The sequence below is a fragment of the Papaver somniferum genome, chromosome 7, assembly GCF_003573695.1.
Source record: "Papaver somniferum cultivar HN1 chromosome 7, ASM357369v1, whole genome shotgun sequence".
Taxonomy (NCBI): Eukaryota; Viridiplantae; Streptophyta; class Magnoliopsida; order Ranunculales; family Papaveraceae; genus Papaver; species Papaver somniferum.
The window spans coordinates 143,714,177-143,734,393 of record NC_039364.1 but is presented as its reverse complement, the minus strand read 5'-3'; the positions used below and the strand labels follow the sequence as shown (position 1 = coordinate 143,734,393).

The 20,217-nt window shown below is 33.1% G+C and overlaps 2 long non-coding RNA genes across 5 annotated transcripts; one reads left to right on the top strand and one right to left on the bottom strand.

Annotated features, from left to right (window-relative positions):
- Window positions 1–1,636: 1,636 nt before the first annotated feature.
- Window positions 1,637–2,704, bottom strand: LOC113293035. The gene is made up of 2 exons (XR_003332014.1): window positions 2,622–2,704; window positions 1,637–2,257 (listed from the first exon to the last, which is right to left on the bottom strand). It is a non-coding gene; the product is annotated as an uncharacterized LOC113293035 (long non-coding RNA).
- A 7,949-nt stretch (window positions 2,705–10,653) lies between these two features.
- LOC113293034 lies at window positions 10,654–14,093 on the top strand. 4 transcript variants are annotated; one of them, XR_003332013.1, is made up of 8 exons: window positions 10,654–10,901; window positions 11,048–11,138; window positions 11,639–11,701; window positions 11,878–12,017; window positions 12,603–12,787; window positions 13,066–13,116; window positions 13,640–13,708; window positions 13,814–14,093. It is a non-coding gene; the product is annotated as an uncharacterized LOC113293034 (long non-coding RNA). The 4 variants fall into 4 exon arrangements; XR_003332012.1 differs by having other exon boundaries at window positions 11,012–11,138; XR_003332011.1 differs by having other exon boundaries at window positions 10,654–11,132; window positions 13,814–14,092.
- Window positions 14,094–20,217: the final 6,124 nt, after the last annotated feature.

Genomic DNA, 20,217 nt, shown 5'->3' with positions numbered 1-20,217 from the left:
TTGATGTAGCCGGTGTTGATTTTCAGTAAATCACTCAGTGTTGATTTTCAGTAAATCATTAATTGATCAACAATCAATCAAAATTAGGGTTTTGAACTGAATGCTCAGCAAATCATAATTCTGAGAAAGTTGAAGCACTAATAATTTTATGTTGATCCAACAATCAAGATCTTGATTAATTATATAATATTCGGTCCAGCTGCTAATATTTTAAATTAATATTTTGTTTGGTCATGCTACCAATAATTGTTCAAACGAGCAATATTTGCTTAGACGAGCAATATTTGCTCAGAATATTAATATTGATTCAACTATCAATATTAAATAATCCATCAAATGAGCAATATTTGCTCAGACGGGACCAGTAATATTATTCAATTATCAACGTTTGATACTTCATTAATCGAGCAATATTCGCTCAGACGAGCAATATTTACTCAGGATGTCAATATTCATCATGTTTATTCAATTATCAACATGCATTCGAGAACCATACATATGTCCCAGCAGACATGTTCAATCCATGTATCATATAGCATTCGCCAATCATGCTCGACTCAACAAAACTTAGAGTCATCGTCTAATCAAGTCAACAACTGACTAATTAAATACACGTCTACCTTGCAGACTCCACAATCATGAGACATCAATCATGTCACATGGGGGAATAATTACTAGGGTTATGGTTTGGTGCCTATGGCACGTGTGTTCACCCACGATGAGAAATATTAGTAAGTTGTGCAAGCGGTTGAGGAGGTTGGAAAAGTAGTGGGTGGACAATCAACCAAGTCTCCCACGACAAGGAACTGGTTAAACCACGATTTCCCACTTCCTCACTCTTTCACTCGAGCAACCGTCACACTTACTAGGAACAATGTGTCTAATATTCTTGCAATATAAATAAGTTTCTGAATCCACGATTGAACAACCAAGAATCATCGTCTAAAGAAGAATTCTCATCCGAGCAATCACTCTCAATAATTCAATCAATCAACCAGAACTTATTTGATCTCAACAGTTCACAAAAACTTTGCGGAAAACTTAAACACATCCACAATCCTTGATCATCATTGATCTCACACACTTCTCAGCTTCCCTCCTATAGATCGACCCTCATCCCTCTTTGTGGCAGAATTGACTCTGGAACGACCATTGTCTTGGTTTAGGCCGGAGTCCTACAGATTGATCTCTCGAACTCAAAGCACTTACGTGCAGTGCATCTGTTACAAGCAGGTTTAAGCAATTTGTTCGGTCGAAGGGTCTCCGTCCGCACGGTCGTCTCTTCACTTCCCTAAAAAAACCATCAAATCGTTTTTTCCCATCTGTAAATATATCTTCAAAAATTTTATAAGATAAATATAATATAGTAGTATCAACCTCGCCCAAATCTTCTTTCCCTCCCTCACCACTATGCTCAGATCTTCCTCTTACATGACATGGCGACACTGTTAAACTAACCCCTTTCCTCCTCCATTAGACTTGGCCTTATATCGTTTTTCCTGTACCTTTGGGCATCAGCGACGTTATCACTACCATGACTTCAATCTTTTCGTCTACAGAAGAACTATGTCCACGTGTCACCATATTCGGATCTTGACTCGTGTATATATAAGATCTCAGTTATTCAATTTATTTCTTGACAGGAAAATAGATACATAAAATTATAATAGAAAAAACAACATCACCAATCAAACATGGTATAAATTAATATACGACGTTATATACACGTAGATAGAACTACTAGTAGGTCATACATATATAGATGCTACAATATCCGAAATATTACGCACCGTAAGTGCACAACATTTTTTATTTGGAAGGTGATGCACAACATACACACTAGCACTTACCATTAGACAATACTGCTACGTGCTATATTTATAAAGCAACAGCAACTCGACTGAGAAGCAAGGATTAATTAGCCGCTACCACCGATATCATTTCCACTGCTACCCCAGTCGTTATAATATTGTCTAGGTATTCCATGGTGTTGTCCTGCTTGATAACCTTTTACATCCTTGTTCTTTTTCGTCTCTTGTACTTCTTCACTAGTATTAATCACTGTTGTTGTTGTTACTACTTCCTGTTTATCTTTTTGATGATCATATAATTCACCCGTCACAACTTCATGCATTTTTTCCGCTTCATTTCCATTTATGCTAAGGTCAGATGCTTCTTCTTCCAACTTGCGGATAGCCACGCAGGAATTCTCCATCACCATCATCACCATAAATAACACCACCACATACTTCATTCTCTGCAAATGTTCTTAGCAGGTCAGATCGATAAGTACTTTCAAGGTAGCTAGCACCTGAGATATATATTCACATGCATATATATATGTATATATATTATCAGACGCGTACAATGAAGCATATACTTAAATTTGCGTATCAAACAAATATAACTAAAGGAAGATCGTAATCTCAAACAAATAGACAGCTAGCGAAGATCAGATTATGTCGAGAAAAAAGAAAACGAAGAAGGAAAAACATTATACATCTAATTTTGCACCTTCCATGCGGCTATATCACTACCAAAGTAAGTATATTACATTACATGTGATCGAAAAAGAAACGTGTAATGGTCGAGCAAGTTAAAAGACAGGTATATTTGCTCACCTCGCTATAAGTGTTGGAAGAGGAAATATCAAATCTCTGAACTTGGAATTGATTGATGCAAAACACTTCTTTATATAGAGAAGTTTTTGGAGAAGGATTAGTGAATAGCTACCTAGTGATGATAAAGCCAAGTGGCAGACACACCCCTAGGATCTTTGTTGAGCACTAATACCATGGTGTAAGCCCAAAAGGGCCATATGCAAATATTTTAACCAGAATATTGAAAAGTTAGAAATTGAAACTTTGTTTAAAATGTATGATCATCAAACTTTGCAGAGCGGAAGCGCGTGGCAGTAACAAATTTTTTGAGCCACGCCATTTAGTCTCCTGTCCCATTCTGCCTACTCACTATGGAATACTCGAGATTGGAATATGATACTTATTATTAAAATCGATGACCTTCAAATTTTATTTTTGATTTATTTTTGCTTCTAGAAATGGTAAAACAAATTTTTAATAAATAAACCCATAAAAATAAATACTATAGAAACCAGCGCACAAAACATGGGTCCCTGTTAGTCCCATATGGACAGAGGTGGGCCTACCAACTTTATGTTATGACTCTCTGTTTAGAATTATCCATTTTTATCGGTCGTGTAGGAATATTCAATTTTTAAATGGAGTCCAAACATGTTATTAGTACCATACAATAGTTTTGACCATATATTAAATATTTTTCAAACCCTAAGTTTAGAAGTATAAAGATATCTTTTAAAGATGTGAGCCCGAAAAGATCCTCCATACCTATTAATAGCATGTTTGGATAATATACGAGAAGTTTTTCCTTTTTTACTTCTAGGAGTCAAAAAGTCAGAAGACGGTTGGGTATCGAATTTCAAAACTATTTTTAGAAATCGAAGGCTTAACTTTTTGTGAAGCAAAATAGCTTGCTTTTACCTTCTACTTATGAAGAAGCAGCAGCTGGTATCCAAACGTGTTATAAATTTCCTAGAAGGAAACATTCTCACCTTATGAAAGCCCGAAGGAGAATGCCAGATTTGCATGGCTCTTGCCTCATATTATATTACTTGGCGAAGAAGGTAGCTGGGAACTAGTTCTTACAGTGCTTGCTCTAAGAACGTTTCTTATGAGAATCTCAACACACTACACCAAAACCAGGTTTTTGTAATTGTGCAACCTGTCACAGTTTATTTTTCAGTCACAGATACACCTGTGACAAGTCTTACAACAGTTATAATTGTTATTAAATTTTGTATTCGTGATAATAATTAGGAATATTAAATTCTTTTATTAATCACAATAATATTTGTTGACAATTTTACAGACAATCACAATTATAATTCAAAGTGATGATTCCACCCAAATATTTCACCACATCTAAAACAACCCCAAAATTGTAACAATTTGAATTTTACTTGTCACTAATTTTCTCACATTTGTACAAACTAACAATTATATTTCATTTCTATAAATCAAAATACATTTTTCTTTTTCTTTTTAATTTTCTTAATATTAGAAAACAGGATCAAGACCAAATCAACAAGTCATGACTTTATAGAAATTTGACTTTGACATATCCGCTTCTTTCGAAGACGGTGAAAATTATCAGACTACCCTTATCGGAATAAGTGCAATAAAAATTCTGAAGATTGTGAATATGACCAGACTACCCTTATCGGAAATAAGTAAAGTAAATATTACAGATTGTTAAAATGACCATATTACCCTTAATGGAAAAAAGTGAAACAAAATATTATGCCGATTGTGAAAATGACCAGACTACCCTTATCAGAAATAAGTGAAGTAAGTATTAGAGGCTGTGAAAATGACCATATTACCCTTAATGGAAATTAGTGCAATAAATATTATGGAAACTGTGAAAATTTCCAGACTACCCTTATAGGAAATAAGGAAAGTAAATATTATACACTGTGAAAATAACCATACAACTCTTATAAGAAATAAGTAAAGAAAATATTACAGACTGTGAAAATGACCATCTTACCTTACTAGAAATAAGTGCAATAAATATTATGGAGACTGTTAAAATGACCAAACTATCCTTATCGGAAATAAGTAAAGGAAATATTACAAATTTTGAAAACGACCATATTACCCTTAATGTGAAAATGACTATATTACCCTTACTAGAAATAAGTGCAATAAATATCATGGAGACTATGAAAATGAGTATATTAACCTTACAAGAAATAAGTGCAATAAATATCATGGAGACTATGAAAATGACCAAACTACCCTTATCAGAAATAACTAAAGTAAAAATTACATACTATGAAAATGACAATTTTACCCTTATTGGAAATAAATGTAATAAATATTCTAGAGACTATGAAAATGACCAAACTACCCTTATCAGAAATAAGTAAAGTAAATATTACAGACTGTGGAAATGACCATATTACCCTTATTGGAAATTAGTGCAATAAATATTATTGAGAGTGTGAAAATGACCAGACTACCCTTATTAAAAATACATAAAGTTAATATTTCAGACTGTGAAAATGACCATATTACCCCTACTAGAAATTAATGCAATAAACATCGTGGAAACTATATAATGACCAAACTGCCCTTATCAAAAATAAGTTAACTAAATATTATAGTCTGTGAAAATGACCATTTTACCCTTACTGGAAATAAGGTTAATAAATTAATAGAGACTGTGAAAATGACCAAACTACCCTTATCGGAAATGAGTAAAGTAAATATTACAAACTATGAAAATGACCATATTACCCTTAATGGAAATTAGTGTAATAAATATTATGGAGACTGTCTCCATAACATTTATTGCACTTATTTCCCCTAAGGGTAAAATGGTCATTTTAGCAAACTGTAATATTTACTTTACTCATATTCAATAAGGGTGGTCTGGTTATTTTCACAGTCTCCATAATATTTATTGCACTTATTTCTAGTAAGGGTAGTATGCTCATTTTCAGTGTCTTTTATATTCACTTTACTTATTTCCGATAAGGATAGTCTGGTCATTTTGACAGTCTCCATAATATTTATTACACTTATTTCCAGTAAGGGTAAAATAGTCATTTTCACAGTATGTAATATTAACTTTACTTATTTTTGATAAGGGTAGTCTGGTCATTTTCACAGTCTTCATAATATTTATTTCACTAATTTCCAGTAAGGGTAGTATAGTCATTTTCACCGTCTTTGTGATATTTATTGCACTTATTTCCAATAAGAGTAGTTTGGTTATTTTGACAGTCATCATAATATTTATTGCACTTACTTACAGTAAGGGTGAAATAGTCATTTTCACAGTCTATAATATTTACTTTAATTATTTTTGATAAGGGTAGTTTGGTCATTTTCACTATCTGTGTGATATTTCTAGTAAGAGTAATATGGTCATTTTTACTATCTGTGTGATATTTCTAGTAAGGGTAATATGGTCATTTTTACAAACTGTAATATTTACTTTACTTATTTCCGATAAGGGTAGTATGGTCATTTTAACTGTCTTCATGATATTTATTGCGCTAATTCCTAGTAAGGGTAATTTGGTCATTTTCACTGTATGTGTGATATTTATTGCACTTATTTCTAGTAAGGGTAATATGGTCATTTTCACAATCGGTAATATTTATTTCACTTATTTCTGATAAAGGTAGTATGGTCATTTTCACTATCCCCATGATATTTATCGCACTAATTCCTAGTAAGGATAATATGGTCATTTTCACTGTGTGTGATATTTATTGCACTTATTTCTAGTAAGGGTAATATGGTCATTTTCATAATCTGCAATATTTATTCACTTATTTCCGATAAGGGTGGTATAGTCATTTTCACTATCTCCATGATATTTATTGCACTAATTTCTAGTAAGGGTAATATGGTCATTTTCACTGTTTGTACTATTTACTTTACGTATTTCCGATAAGGGTAATATGGTCATTTTCTTAATCTGTAATATTACTTTACTTATTTCCGATAAGGGTAGTCTGGTGATTTTCACTCTAGTAATCTCTGAACCTGTGATGTTCGAATCTGATATATTTCATCTTCAGTTCATCCAAATCAGAAACTCAGGTCTAACTCTAGTAATCTTCGAACCTGAGATGTTCAATTCTAATATATTTCATCTTCAGTTCATCCGAACAGAAACTCAAGTCTAACTTTAGTAGTTTTTGAACCTATGTTGATCAATTCTGATATATTTTGTCTTCGGTTCATCCGAACGAGAAACTCAAGTTTAACTCTAGTAGTATTTGAACCTGTGTTGATCAATTCTGATATATTTCGTCTTCAGTTCATCCGAACGAGAAAATCAAGTCTAACTCTAGTAATTTTTGAACCTGTGTTGATCAATTCTGATATATTTCGTCTTCAGTTCATCTGAATGAGAAGCTCAAGTCTAACTCTAGTAGTATTTGAACCTGTGATGATCAGTTCTGATATATTTCCTCTTCAGTTTATCTGAACGAGAAGCTCAAGTCTAACTCAAGTAGTATTTAAACCTGTGATGATCAGTTCTGATATATTTCCTCTTCAGTTTATCCGAACGAGAAACTCAAGTCTAACCGTCTAACTATGTAGTAGTTTCTGAACCTGTGTTGATCAATTCTGATATATCTCGTCTTCAGTTCATCCGAACAAGAAACTCAAGTCTAACTATGTAGTAGTTTTTGAACCTGTGTTGATCAATTCTAATATATTTCATCTTCAGTTCATCCGAACGAGAAACTCAAATCTAATTCTAGTAGTATTTGAACATGTGTTGATCAATTTTGATATATTTCGTCTTCAGTTCATCCGAACGAGAAACTCAAGTCTAACTCTAGTAGTTTTTGAACCTGTGTTGATCAATTCTGATATATTTCGTCTTCAGTTCATCCGAACGAGAAACTCGGGTCTAACTCTAACAATCTTTGAACCTGTGATGTTCGAATCTGATATATTTCGTCTTCAGTTCATCCGAACGAGAAACTTAGGTCTAACTCTAGCAATCTTTGAACCTGTGATGTTCGAATCTGATATATTTCATCTTCAGTTCATCTGAACGAGAAACTCAAGTCTAACTCTAGCAATACTTGAACCTGTGATGTTCGAATCTGATATATTTCGTCTTTAGTTCATTCGAAAGAAAAACTCATGTCTAACTTTAGTAATCTTCGAACCTGGGATATTCGAATATGATATATTTCATCTCCAGTTCATCCAAATGAGAAACTCAGGTCTAACTTTAGTAATCTTAACCTGGGATGTTTTCGAAACTGATATATTTCTTCTCCAGTTCACCTGAATTAGAAACTCAGGTCTAAATTTAGTATTCTTAACCTATGATGTTTTCGAATCTGATATATTTCTTCTCCAGTTCACTTGAATTAGAAACTCAGGTCTAACTTTAGTAATCTTAACTTGGGATGTTTTCGAATCTGATATTCAGTTCACCCGAATGAGAAACTCAGGTCTCACTTTAGTAATCTTCGAACTTGGGATGTTCGAATCTGATATATTTCGTCTCCAGTTCATCCAAATGAGAAACTTGGGTCTAACTCCAGTAATCTTTGAACCTGAGATGTTCAAATATAATATATTTCTTCTCCGGTTCACCAGAATGAGAAATTCAGGTCTAACTTTAGTAATCTTAACCTGGGATGTTTTTGAATCTGATATATTTCTTCTCCAGTTCACCCGAATGAAAAACTCAAGTCTAACTTTAGTAATCTTCGAACCTTGGATGTTTGAATCTGATATATTTTGTCTCCAGTTCATCCTAGTGAGAAACTCGGGTCTTACTCCAGTAATCTTTGAACCTGGGATGTTCAAACATAATGTATTTCTTCTCGAGTTCACCCGAATGAGAAACTCTGTTACAACTTTAGTAATCTTAACCTGGGATGTTTTCGAATATGATATATTTCTTCTCCATTTCTTTCGAATGAGAAACTCAGGTCTAACTCTAGTAATCTTTGAACCTGAGATGTTCGAATCTGATATATTTCTTCTCTAGTTCTTCCAAATGAGAAACTCTGGTCTAACTCTATTAATCTTTGAACCTGGGATGTTTGAATCTGCTATATTTCATTTTCAGTTCATTCAAATCAGAAACTCAGGTCTAACTCTGGTAATCTTCGAACCTGAGATGTTCAATTCTAATATATTTCATCTTCAGTTCATCCGAACGAGAAACTCAGGTCTAACTCTAGCAATATTTGAACCTGTGATGTTCGAATCTAATATATTTCGTCTTCAATTCATCCGAATGAAAAACTCAGGTCCAACTTTAGTAACCTTAACCTGGGATATTTTCGAATCTGATATATTTCTTCTCCAGTTCACCTGAATTAGAAACTCAGGTCTAACTTTAGTATTCTTAACCTGTGATGTTTTCGAATCTGATATATTTCTTCTCCAGTTCACCTGAATTAGAAACTCAAGTCTAACTTTAGTAATCTTAACTTGGGATGTTTTCGAATCTGATATATTTGTTCTTCAGTTCACTCGAATGAGAAACTCAGGTCTCACTTTAGTAATCTTCGAACCTGGGATGTTCGAATCTGATATATTTCGTCTCCACTTCATCCAAATGAGAAACTTGGGTCTAACTCCAGTAATCTTTGAACCTTGGATGTTCAAATATAATATATATCTTCTCCATCTGAATGAGAAACTTAGGTCTAACTTTAGTAATCTTAACCTGGGATGTTTTCGAATCTGATATATTTCTTCTCCAGTTCACCCGAATGGGAAACTCAAGTCTAACTCTAGTAATCTTCGAACCTAGGATGTTTGAATCTGATATATTTTGTCTCCAGTTCATCCAAATGAGAAATTCGGGTCTAACTCCAGTAATCTTTGAACCTGGGATGTTCAAATATGATATGTTTCTTCTCCAGTTCACCTGAATGAGAAACCCAGGTATAACTTTAGTAATCTTAACCTGGGATGTTTTCGAATATGATATATTTGTTCTCCAGTTCTTCCGAATGAGAAACTTAGGTCTAACTCTGGTAATCTTTGAACTTGGGATGTTCGAATATGATATATTTCTTTTACAGTTCTTCCGAATGAGAAACTCAGGTCTAACTATAGTAATCTCTGAACCTGGGATGCTCAAGTATGATATATTTCCTCTCAAGTTCATCCGAATAATAAACTCAGGTCTGACTCTAGTAATCTTCGAACCTGGGATGTTCAAATCTGATATATGTCCTCTCAAGTTCATCCGAATGAGAAACTCAGGTCTAACTCTAGTAATCTCTGAACCCAAGATGTTAAAATCTGATATATTTTAGCACAAAAATACAAGTTTCTCACTCACTTGTCTTGATCCGTATTACAATGTTAGACTAAGGTCGTGTTTGGCGGCCTTCATATCCTAACCTAGGTTGGGTTATCCCTTAAATAACCGTATATTGTGTTTGTGTCGGTGCTTATTCTCTGTCAAGATAAGAATAGTGTATTCTACCTAAATTTTAGAAGGTTAAAAAGGTGGGATTTTGAAATTCCATGTAAAACCTGGAATAATTCAATCCTTTCCTGGGTCAGACTGTTATTTTTATAATTACTTTTTTTATCTAAAATTTTCTTATGCTCGAAACCATAAATTTATATGGTTTTATTTTTTATTTCTTTTAATTTAACTTGGATACAAGTTTCTTGACAAACAACATACTACATTAACCTAATGTGAAAAACAAGTACCATTTAAAATAACCATTGCCATAATAGTTTTAGATAAACCAAGGAATACCCTAACCTGGATAACGTTTTTCATATCCAAGCTGCCAAACGGACCCTAAATCTTTACAGTCCAAAGACTTTCCTAATCCGTATGACCAAGTATAACCATAGATTATAGATTTTTTTATACATAACAATCTTTGTTTTTTCTCTCACTTAATTTTCATTTTCCCTTTCCCCTTATCTCTTGCCATCAAATCTTCCACCTCTTGCAGAGGAAACCCTAACTCCCCGAAACCGAACTACCATTGAATACGTTCGTTCATCACTTTCTCTTTACAAAACTTTACTGAAATATAGTAGATCGAATCTTAGTTTTTTTTTTTTTTTTTTTTTTTTTTTTTTTTTTTATGTTTTTAATTTGTAGGGATAGATAAACATCTTCTTTTTCTCATCTAATCTCTTCAAGTCAAATATCAAAATAAAGATCGAGAATGAAAACCTATTTCTCCAATTTCATAGTCTTCATTTACAGATTTTTCATTATTTATTTTTTTCTTCTCTGATTGTTTTTGTTTGGATCTAATATTTGGAATTGAGGGTTTCAGATTTCATTGGTTTTTCGGAACAACCCAGATGATTTTTAAGGTTGATTTTTGTTAATGTTACCTTGTGAAGGTTGTTGATCAGATGTGTATAAAAGTTTAATTACTGATTTTTTATAATTATTTTGTTTGGATCTGATTTTGTGAATCAAGGGTTTCATATTTCATTGATTTTTTGGCTCAACCCAGATGATGCAAATGTTTGATTGATGTTAATCTCTCTATAACTTATGTTACTAGAAGAGAGAAGCATCACACAAATGTTCAAGTTCAGGTTCATGTAATCTTTCAACTGTGATAGTGGTTCTTGAGTTGAAATTGTTTGTTTGAATTCTTAATTTGGTCAAGACTCTAATAATATTTGTGGTTTTATTTAGAAGTTAACATGCTATTACATGATAGTTGATTCAACACCTCTGAAACTGTTTCAAATAAATTAATGATGTGTCATAACCTACCTACTATATGATGAATGTTAATAATTCGTTTTGTTTTGCTTTCGTTGGCTTATGTGCTACTAATTCTGGTTGAGTGATTAGTTATTAAGATTTTGGTATCATAACAAATAGTTTCTTCTTAGAATTCATTTTCATTTTGGTAGAAAGCTCAACTATTGTTTAGTGTATGGTTCTCCATGAAATCCCAAGGATGTGTGTAAGTGCTAGTCTTGCTGAGATTGTTGACAGTGTTCGTATGTTATTCATTGCAAATCATATGAAATGTAAAGTTTTAACTCGTATTACCAATTCCAAGATATTAAATCATTTCTTTTGAAAGCAGGGTCAAGATCTCTACAATTCAAAACAAGTGAGGGATACACAAATCGCACGTATACTTGGAAAGGTATATTTGTTTTGTTCTTTATACTTTCTACCTCTTGTCATGTTTTGTTTTATCTTCTGCCTAATAAGAGTGTTTAACCACCAGTTTTGATTGTTAATGCAACATTACTTTTGGGTGTTTTAACTTGTACTTCCGTGGTATTCCACCTAATGTTAATGGTCATGTGGTACATATAGGCACCGACTATTGCTGCCGCGGCTCATATGTCAGGATTTGGTCATCGTGTATGCTAGAACTGTATGACCCTCGTGCTAAAGTCATAAGAACTCTTGCAGATGAAGTCTTTTTTATTGTTGGAAGAGATCCACTCATTGAGGTAATTCTTTTTTCTTTCTAAATCTTTTTTATCGCAAATCGTACCTGGAAGTTGAGACATGTTTTGATTTCTTTGTTGTTGAATGTGTAATTTCTAATTATTGATATCAAGGGAGAAAAGTTAAATTTCGTTATATCACCCCCAAAAGTTCAAATTTTGTTGACTGATAAACTTTTTTCATACAACTGTAAGAAACACAATCTTCCTGCAACGTATAGATGGTAAATTTGTAAATCCATTAGACTTTTTTCATACAACTGTAAGAAACACAATCAAAGTGCTGAGAAAAATGGTAAATTTGTGAATCCATTCGACTTTTTTGGGATTTTTTTAAGGAATTTCAATCAATTGGTATGTTGGTTAGTGCGATGTTTCCAACTATTTCAAGTAAATCCTCTTTTTGCCCGTATGTTGATTGTTCGTGGTCATGTTGTTCTCTGCAAATGTAAATCCTCCTTTTGCCCTTCTTATTTCTTTAACATTAGCTTCAGTGACTTTTTCTTATTCATAACTTCTTGTTGTTAGAGTCCTATTTTTATTCTTTATTTCAAGTTTGTTGATTCTTTTTATTCTGTTTTTGTGAAGATTCCTCGATGTAAAAAGCCGCAGTTCGAATAACCTACTGAGGCAAGACTACTTCGAATTGCTTATATGGGATTTTTTCTCTATAGAAAAGAGTGCCAATAACCTTTGTGAGTCGTGCAACTATTTCAAGTCTGGATGTTCTTACACCGAAAGTCTTCACTGGGTTACTCGCTGGAGCCGAAAAGGTGTGAAGAGATTAGAAAACTCATTCCAACTCTTAAAAATTTGGGTGTGGGTGTCTGGTTCAATTTTTTTTTAACTTCTACTTGCTCTGTTTTGGTGCAACCAAAGAAAAAACTAGGTGCATCCATTCTTGATCTTGGTTGTGCTCTTTAAGTATGTCTATTAACCTTTTCCTTTCACTTTCTTGTAATGTTCCTTATTTTTCTAAATTCAATCATTCCTTGAATTTTTAGTAAAATATACGGTGTTTCGACTCCTCACTTTCTCTCTTTTGGTGCAGTCAAAGACAAAACTAGGTGGATCAGTTCTTGATCTTGATTGTGCTCTTTAGGTATGTCTGCTGACGTTTTACCTTCTTTTTCTTGTAATGTTCTCCATTTTCTGAATTTTACTTCCTTGAATTTTTAATCAAATCCATGGTGTTTAACTTTTTAATTGAGTATCCAACTTTCAGTTGTTATGAGATGAAGTTCTTGTATTCATTGCAAGTCATATAACAGAGGTAGTTCATGTGAATACAAAAATCTGGCAAGTTAATAGTGCTACAACTACATTTGTAGAACTGAAGTGTTGACTTAGTTTTAGTCTTTATTGTTTACAGGACGTGAAGAATTGTAGGTGTTAATGTTGAGTCTGTTTACCTACACCTTAGGAAGTGGGAGTCGTGTGAAGTGGAACGCCACTTATTCTATGTTTTGCTTTATATAGCTAAGTTGTAATTTGGAGTTTGTGAAGAGAGATTGATAATAGTGTAGTTATTTACATTTCTTTGTTCTGTTTTTCTTTCCACTCCTCTCTTGATCCATGAAACTCCAAAACTTGTCATTAACATGTTCAATTTTTATTATTTGTAGGTCATGCGTGTTTGATGCCAATGCTGGAATTACTTGAAATGATAACTTTGTCTATGCTCGCGTTAAATGGTATGATAACAAATCTTATTGATTCATTTGTATATTTTTATTCTCTTGCAACTTCTTATCTCATTGTGTATTAATTAAGTTAAGCTTGTTTTTACTTGGTTGCAGCTCACAAAGTGTTGGCTTTGAGTTTTGCTTGGTTAAATTTCGTAATGAATAAAACAATTTTTTGGTTGTATCATAATGAATAGACCTTTGTTCTTGTGTTTCCGGCTTCGGCAATGTATGTGTGAGTGTTGAAATGTATACCGCAGGCCCGTGTTTCAGGATAAATTGCAGGCCTGTAAACTGGAAGCCCAGGTCCGTTATAATGGATCTGGATTATCCATTTTTCTTAACTGTAAATTAAAGAACTGTCACGTAAATAATCGTTACAAAAAGTGTTAGTTAAAAAGAACACGTGTCATCATCTGAGTGCTGATATAGGAAGATGATGCGTGTCACTAAAAGATTTGTTACAAGCAGTAGGTAACACTTATAGGTGTTACTGTAACCGTTACTACAAAAATACACGTGTCCTCAAACGAATCGTTGCGATAATATACTCACACAAAATGTTACAATTTTCGTGACAAATGAGCCACGTGTCGCAGTCCTAAAATTAGGTCAACTGTGACTATTACTTATTGTAACGCTTTTTATACGTGACTGTATCTGGATCTTGTCACAGATATAACCGTTATAAAACACCATCACAATTATTAATAACGGCCTATTAATAACATGTTATTACCGTTACAAATTCAATAAGTAACAGGTATAGCCTGTGACAAAATCCTGGAACTGGTGAAGTGACACCTATTGTTTCAGGTCTTGTAGACCAGATGTTGTATTCGAGAAATTTGTGCATGATAGCGTGAATATACCACATATTGTGTTCCTATGCAAAGGAAACAAATGTGGAATCCACGCTTATAGCTAAGTGATTTTCCATCAATTCTAATAGAGAGTAAGTAAGAAGTTCAACACCCACCTTAAACGTTTATAATAATGTGGTTGTACAATTGAGTTTTGGCAGGTTGGATCTGGTAATGGGGCAGTACGACTGGTTGGGTTCGGGTAGTACAAATAGAAACTAAATACGCTACTCCACTTTGGTCTTTCCCACTTTACCCTTATCCCTATATCTCAATAAAATGGCACCTAAATGATAACGAGGTTAAATTGTAAGTCGACTAATAGTTGAATTTATTTGTCCTGTTTGTAAAAGACGGGATCCGTTAACGTGGTTATTCTCGCACTTTCATAATTTAGACGCTGTTCTTTTTATAAAACCAAATGACAATGTGTTTGAAGTTAATATTACGATGATAAGTTCTTCTTACAAATATTCATATTTCTTATAAATCTCACCGTATAGTGTATACCATTTTAATTTGAAGCTTTAGTTCTCATCGAACTGATTTTTAAGTGGTAAATGATGATGTCATACTCTCAGATCATGCACATTTTTAGTAAGGATAAAGAATATATTACCAATATATTAGTTTCAAACTTCAACTACATTATCATTTGGATTTTATAAAAAAAAATTAGCATCAAAATTGTGAGATGATGTAAAATAACCGCGCCAACGGATTCTCTCCGATTTGTGTAAGAAAACTAATATAAGGGATTCACATTCCAATAGAGGGTCTTCACTAATTGGACAAAACCGGATCACCTGTTAGTAATTTCAGAAACCCCTTATTTAAAATATTTTCATATTACCTAAACATCCTTCGTTTAGTCAGTGTTAATATTCAAATTTAAATAATGTTTAGATTTTTTTATATAGTTAGTGATAAATGATCAAATTAAGTGTAGTATTTTTGTAGGAGAGAAAGCAGGGAAAAAAGAGAAACTTTTGGAGATTTTTTTCCAACTAAAATCCCAAATTTCGAATCTCCCGAGTCCCGACCAATGTCCTTTTTATTTCTCACAATTGGTGAAAGTATATAAAAATATTGAGTTTGTTATCTTTCAGAACGATTTACAGTTGGGTTTTTTTCCTTTGTAGCCAACGTAAGAAAAATCTACGGTTAGGTGATGAAGAACTCCTGACCAAAACTGGGTAAAACTGAGGAAACCCAATTTTAAACCAGGTATGGTTGAGTTTTTTGGTTTTATGGTTAGGTTTGATCTTGGTCGAACCCAACGGTAACTGGGTAAAACTCAACTGTAAAAAAATTACGGTTGGGTTATTTAAGGGAAACCAAATCGGGAATGATTCTGAAACCTAATTTTTTCTACTGATCTCAATCAATTTAACCATTTCAAATATAACTGGTTTGTTGATTTCCATCACTTATATCAATTTGCTTCTTCCTCATCTTTAATAGAGATTTTAATTTACAATTATAAGTTTTTCGAATCGCCGATTGATCGAAGATGATGAAATGATTTCAATTGAAAAAAGGGAGGAAAGATTTAAGGTTGATGAAGGAGATGAAGTTTAGAAGAATAAGAGGAGCATATTTTTGAACTAGAATTAGGTTTTGATTTTAGTTTTTAGTTTTTTATTTTGGATGGAGGATAATTTAGACATTTACTACTACAGCAAGACACGCTATAACCAACTTTAAAATCCATGTGAAGCCCTTCTATTAGAATGTGAAGACCCTATTAGGTTTCTTGTGTGATATATTTATAATACTTTCCATTACTTTAAATTAGCTGTTGCATTTGTTTTTGTATATGATTTTGCACGCGTAGCCCCGTGCCCACCTCCATTAGCTATGGATAAGTTTTTCAAAAGAGTTCCCCCTTTTTTTTTAAAAAAAAGAAAAAACTATTTCCTTCCTATCTTTTTTATACGTCCGTTTTAACGAAGTCAAAATATTAAGGAGATACGAGGAAAATTTATGATCACCCTCATTGAATGATAGGTTATATTACTAAAGTTAGAACTAACATGTGTAATATTTAAGGAAAACATATATCGGGTAATTTTATTATTTTTTTGATTTTTTATAAAGGATAAAAACAAATATTTTCGTGCTAAGTTTTTTTCTTTTTGAAAAAATAAGGTTCATTTAAAATAAAAATATTTACAAGTACAAGAAGAGTTCAGCACCTTATTAAGAGTGAAGAACTGTCTCCCAATCGAAAAGAATAGAGTTTACATGAATATTTCTAAAAGTATCTTTCTCATGTAACCAAAGAACCAAAGTTTGCTTAAATAGCAAAACCAATTCGTCCACAGACTTGTGTCTTGAACCATGCTTCTTTCCATTCCTTTCATTCCAAATATGCCATGTGATACCATAATGGATTTTCTCCCACACATCCTTACACCTCCCTCTCATCTTGCAATGAGACCACACTTAAAATAATCTTTCAAGAGTTGAAGGCATCACCCATTCCATTTTAAAATCCTTTAAGAATTTCATCCAGACTTCATGAGAATACTTGCATTGAACAAAGAGACGATCAACTTCTTCTTCTTCTTGCTGACACAGATAACAGCTAACTGAATCAATATTAACTCCTCTTCTCCTGAGCATAGCCAAAGTTGGAACTGATTTGTGCATGTAAGCCCATAACATACAACTTACTTTGTGTGGAATCTGTTTTTTCCATAAAAATTTCTGAAAAGAGTAAACTTCTTCAGTTACCACCTGCATTTCATAGCATTTTTTGACACTAAAGTCTCCCTCAAAAGACATCACATCTTCCTATTCATCTGTAAAGACAGGCACATGACCTAGCTCATTGCATAAAAGATTCCACTCTAACTGTTCTTCTCTAGTCATATTCCTCCTAGTATTATATTGCAGTCTACCATTATGGATCATATCAGCAATTGATGCATTTTTATCACTGCATACTTTGAAAGCAACAAGATATCTTTCTTTTAAAGGCCCATTTGTACTCCAAGCATCAAACCAGAATCTCACTGCCTTCCCATTCTTCACCTGCAGATTACATTTTCCCTGAATCAAAGAACTAGTCCTTAAAATATTCTTCCAATGCCCTTTTCTCTGAGGTAAATTATCATCGACTGGAAATAGTATCTCCTTCTTTGCTTTGAATTTATCTTGCAGAATCCTCCTCCACGGAGCAGTCTTCTCATTTGTGTACCTCCAAATCCATTTAGAAAGAAGGGCTAAATTTGTGAGATTCAGATTCTTCACACCTAAACCACCTTTGCTAATTGGGGTACAAATTTTCTTCCAAGAAACCCAGCACATTTTTCTCTTATCTTCTGAAGAATCCCAAAGAAAGTTCCTCATAATTTTAGTTAACTTCTTCTCCACAGCTACATGCAAATGAATAAGAGACAGATAGTACAAAGGCAAACTTGCAAGACAATTTTTAAGAAGTGTTAGCCTTCCATCTTTGTTCAGAAATTTCCTTTTCCATAAAGCTAATTTCTTCTCCATCCTTTGGATAATATTCCCCCATATTGTTGTATTTCTAGCTGTTATTCCCAAAGGCAACCCAAGATACTTAATTGGCATATCTTCCACCTTACATCCAAGTTCTAAAGATAAATCTTTAACAATAGCATCTGCGCCAACACTGATCATTGAACTTTTATCCAAGTTCAACTTCAGCCCAATAAGCATTTCAAATGTAGATAAAATTAGCAATAATTTCCTTACCTCAACAGCATCTGCCTTCAAGAAAATAAGAGTATCATCTGGAAATTGTAAATGAGAAATTTGAATTCCATTTTCTGCAACCATAAAACCATGAATCTTTCCTCTTTGCATTGCATCCTCCAACAGCTTAAACAGTACCTCAACCACTAAGAGAAAAAGGAAAGGAGACAAAGAATCTCCTTGTCTTAAACCTTTTGTAGGTTTGAATTTTTCACTTGAGCTACCATTCACTAACACTGAAATATTAGAAGAAGTAATGCACCATTGTAACCAAGAAACCCATTTCTCCCCAAATCCATGCTTCCTTGAAATACAAAACAATGCATCCCATTTGACATTATCAAAAGCTTTTCCATGTCTATTTTACACAAAATATCTGGAATTTTAGACTTTAATCTACTGTCAATGCATTCTCCAGCCACTAGAACACCATCCAATATCTGCTTCTCCTTTATAAATGCCCCTTGAAAATCAGAAATTAAAAGGCATTGCAATTTTCAATCTATTTGCTAAAACTTTAGATAATACTTTGTAAGCACTACCTAAGTTAATAACTTTATTAGAGATCTAATATTTATAATCATAAATATTTTTATTGGAAAAAAGAGTGAAGATGAATAGGAAATATAATATATAAATTTGTTTTTTTATATCTAGAATTACAGTGTAAGATTTTGGATTTGGTTTATATTAAAAATAATTTCATGATTTTTTTCCTTCAATTTATTTTATGATCATAAAAACGTTTTGATATATTTTGATAATTTAATGAATTTTATATGTTCATAAAAGACAGATAAAAAATGACAAACCAAAATAAAATAAATGACAAATAAAAAAGGACAGGAGAAATACCTTTCTATAAACATTTTAGCGTGATTAATCCCCGTAGCCAGCTCCGCCATGTATCATAATTACTCCGCATCGGGGGTATACGACAGGGCTTTGCCCACAACAGCTTTATCTTGCGGAAACTCTGAAAGGTTTTTGCGTAGCATGTGGCTGACAGTATGATGGACCTTGTAGTGCCACTGCCATTCCATACGGAAAAGACCTGAGAGGAAATATATTGGAAAACACTTAGCACCATTTCATACTGTTTTTTAGCTGATAATAATTTTTTCGGAAAGTAAAATTGTGCGAGAGATTAAGACCATCCACAAATAATGAAGGGGATCATTGAGTTTTTGTGATCCTTGAAGCTTAAAATCATTGTCTTTAAGAAATGCGTGTAAAATCTTTGTGATAGAGTCTCCACCAAAATGAGGCAAAAAGAGTGGGACAACTGATTACTCCATTAATTTGCTTTCAAATTCGATTTTAATGATGGGACTTGAGTAAGTAAATTTGTTTGTCTCATATACATTGGCCCTAGCTCTTTTTTATTACAGTGATTTAGCACCTTAATCAGTTTAGTTATTTATCAGTGGAGAAATTACTGTGATCTTTTGCAACTTGCATTATACATACTTTTTATAATTCTAATTACCTCTAATTCAAACGCAAATCATCATCTATTCTAGGATTCTCAACTACACTCACTGACACCACCTTCTTTAATTGAGAAAAAAATCTCCTTACACGATTGAGTATTTGAGTGTTCACATATTTATTGGGTTTGAGGCTAGTTACCTAGCTTGGTCCCTTTCCTTAGATCTACCAAATAACTAGAGTACATCATCAATAATCTATAAACAGAAACCTTTCAACATTAAGAATCAATTTATTTTCTATCAGGCAGATTATGGTGATATCTAAAAGGAAAAAAAGATGACACAAATTTCATTTTGTCTACCATTTGGCCAATTTTGTTAGCGCACATATTAGAGTTAGCTAATTTTAATTACTTAGATATTTTTACCATTCTATGGCATTATCATTTTCCAAATATTTTTACCATTCTACGGCGTTATTGTTTTCCTACCT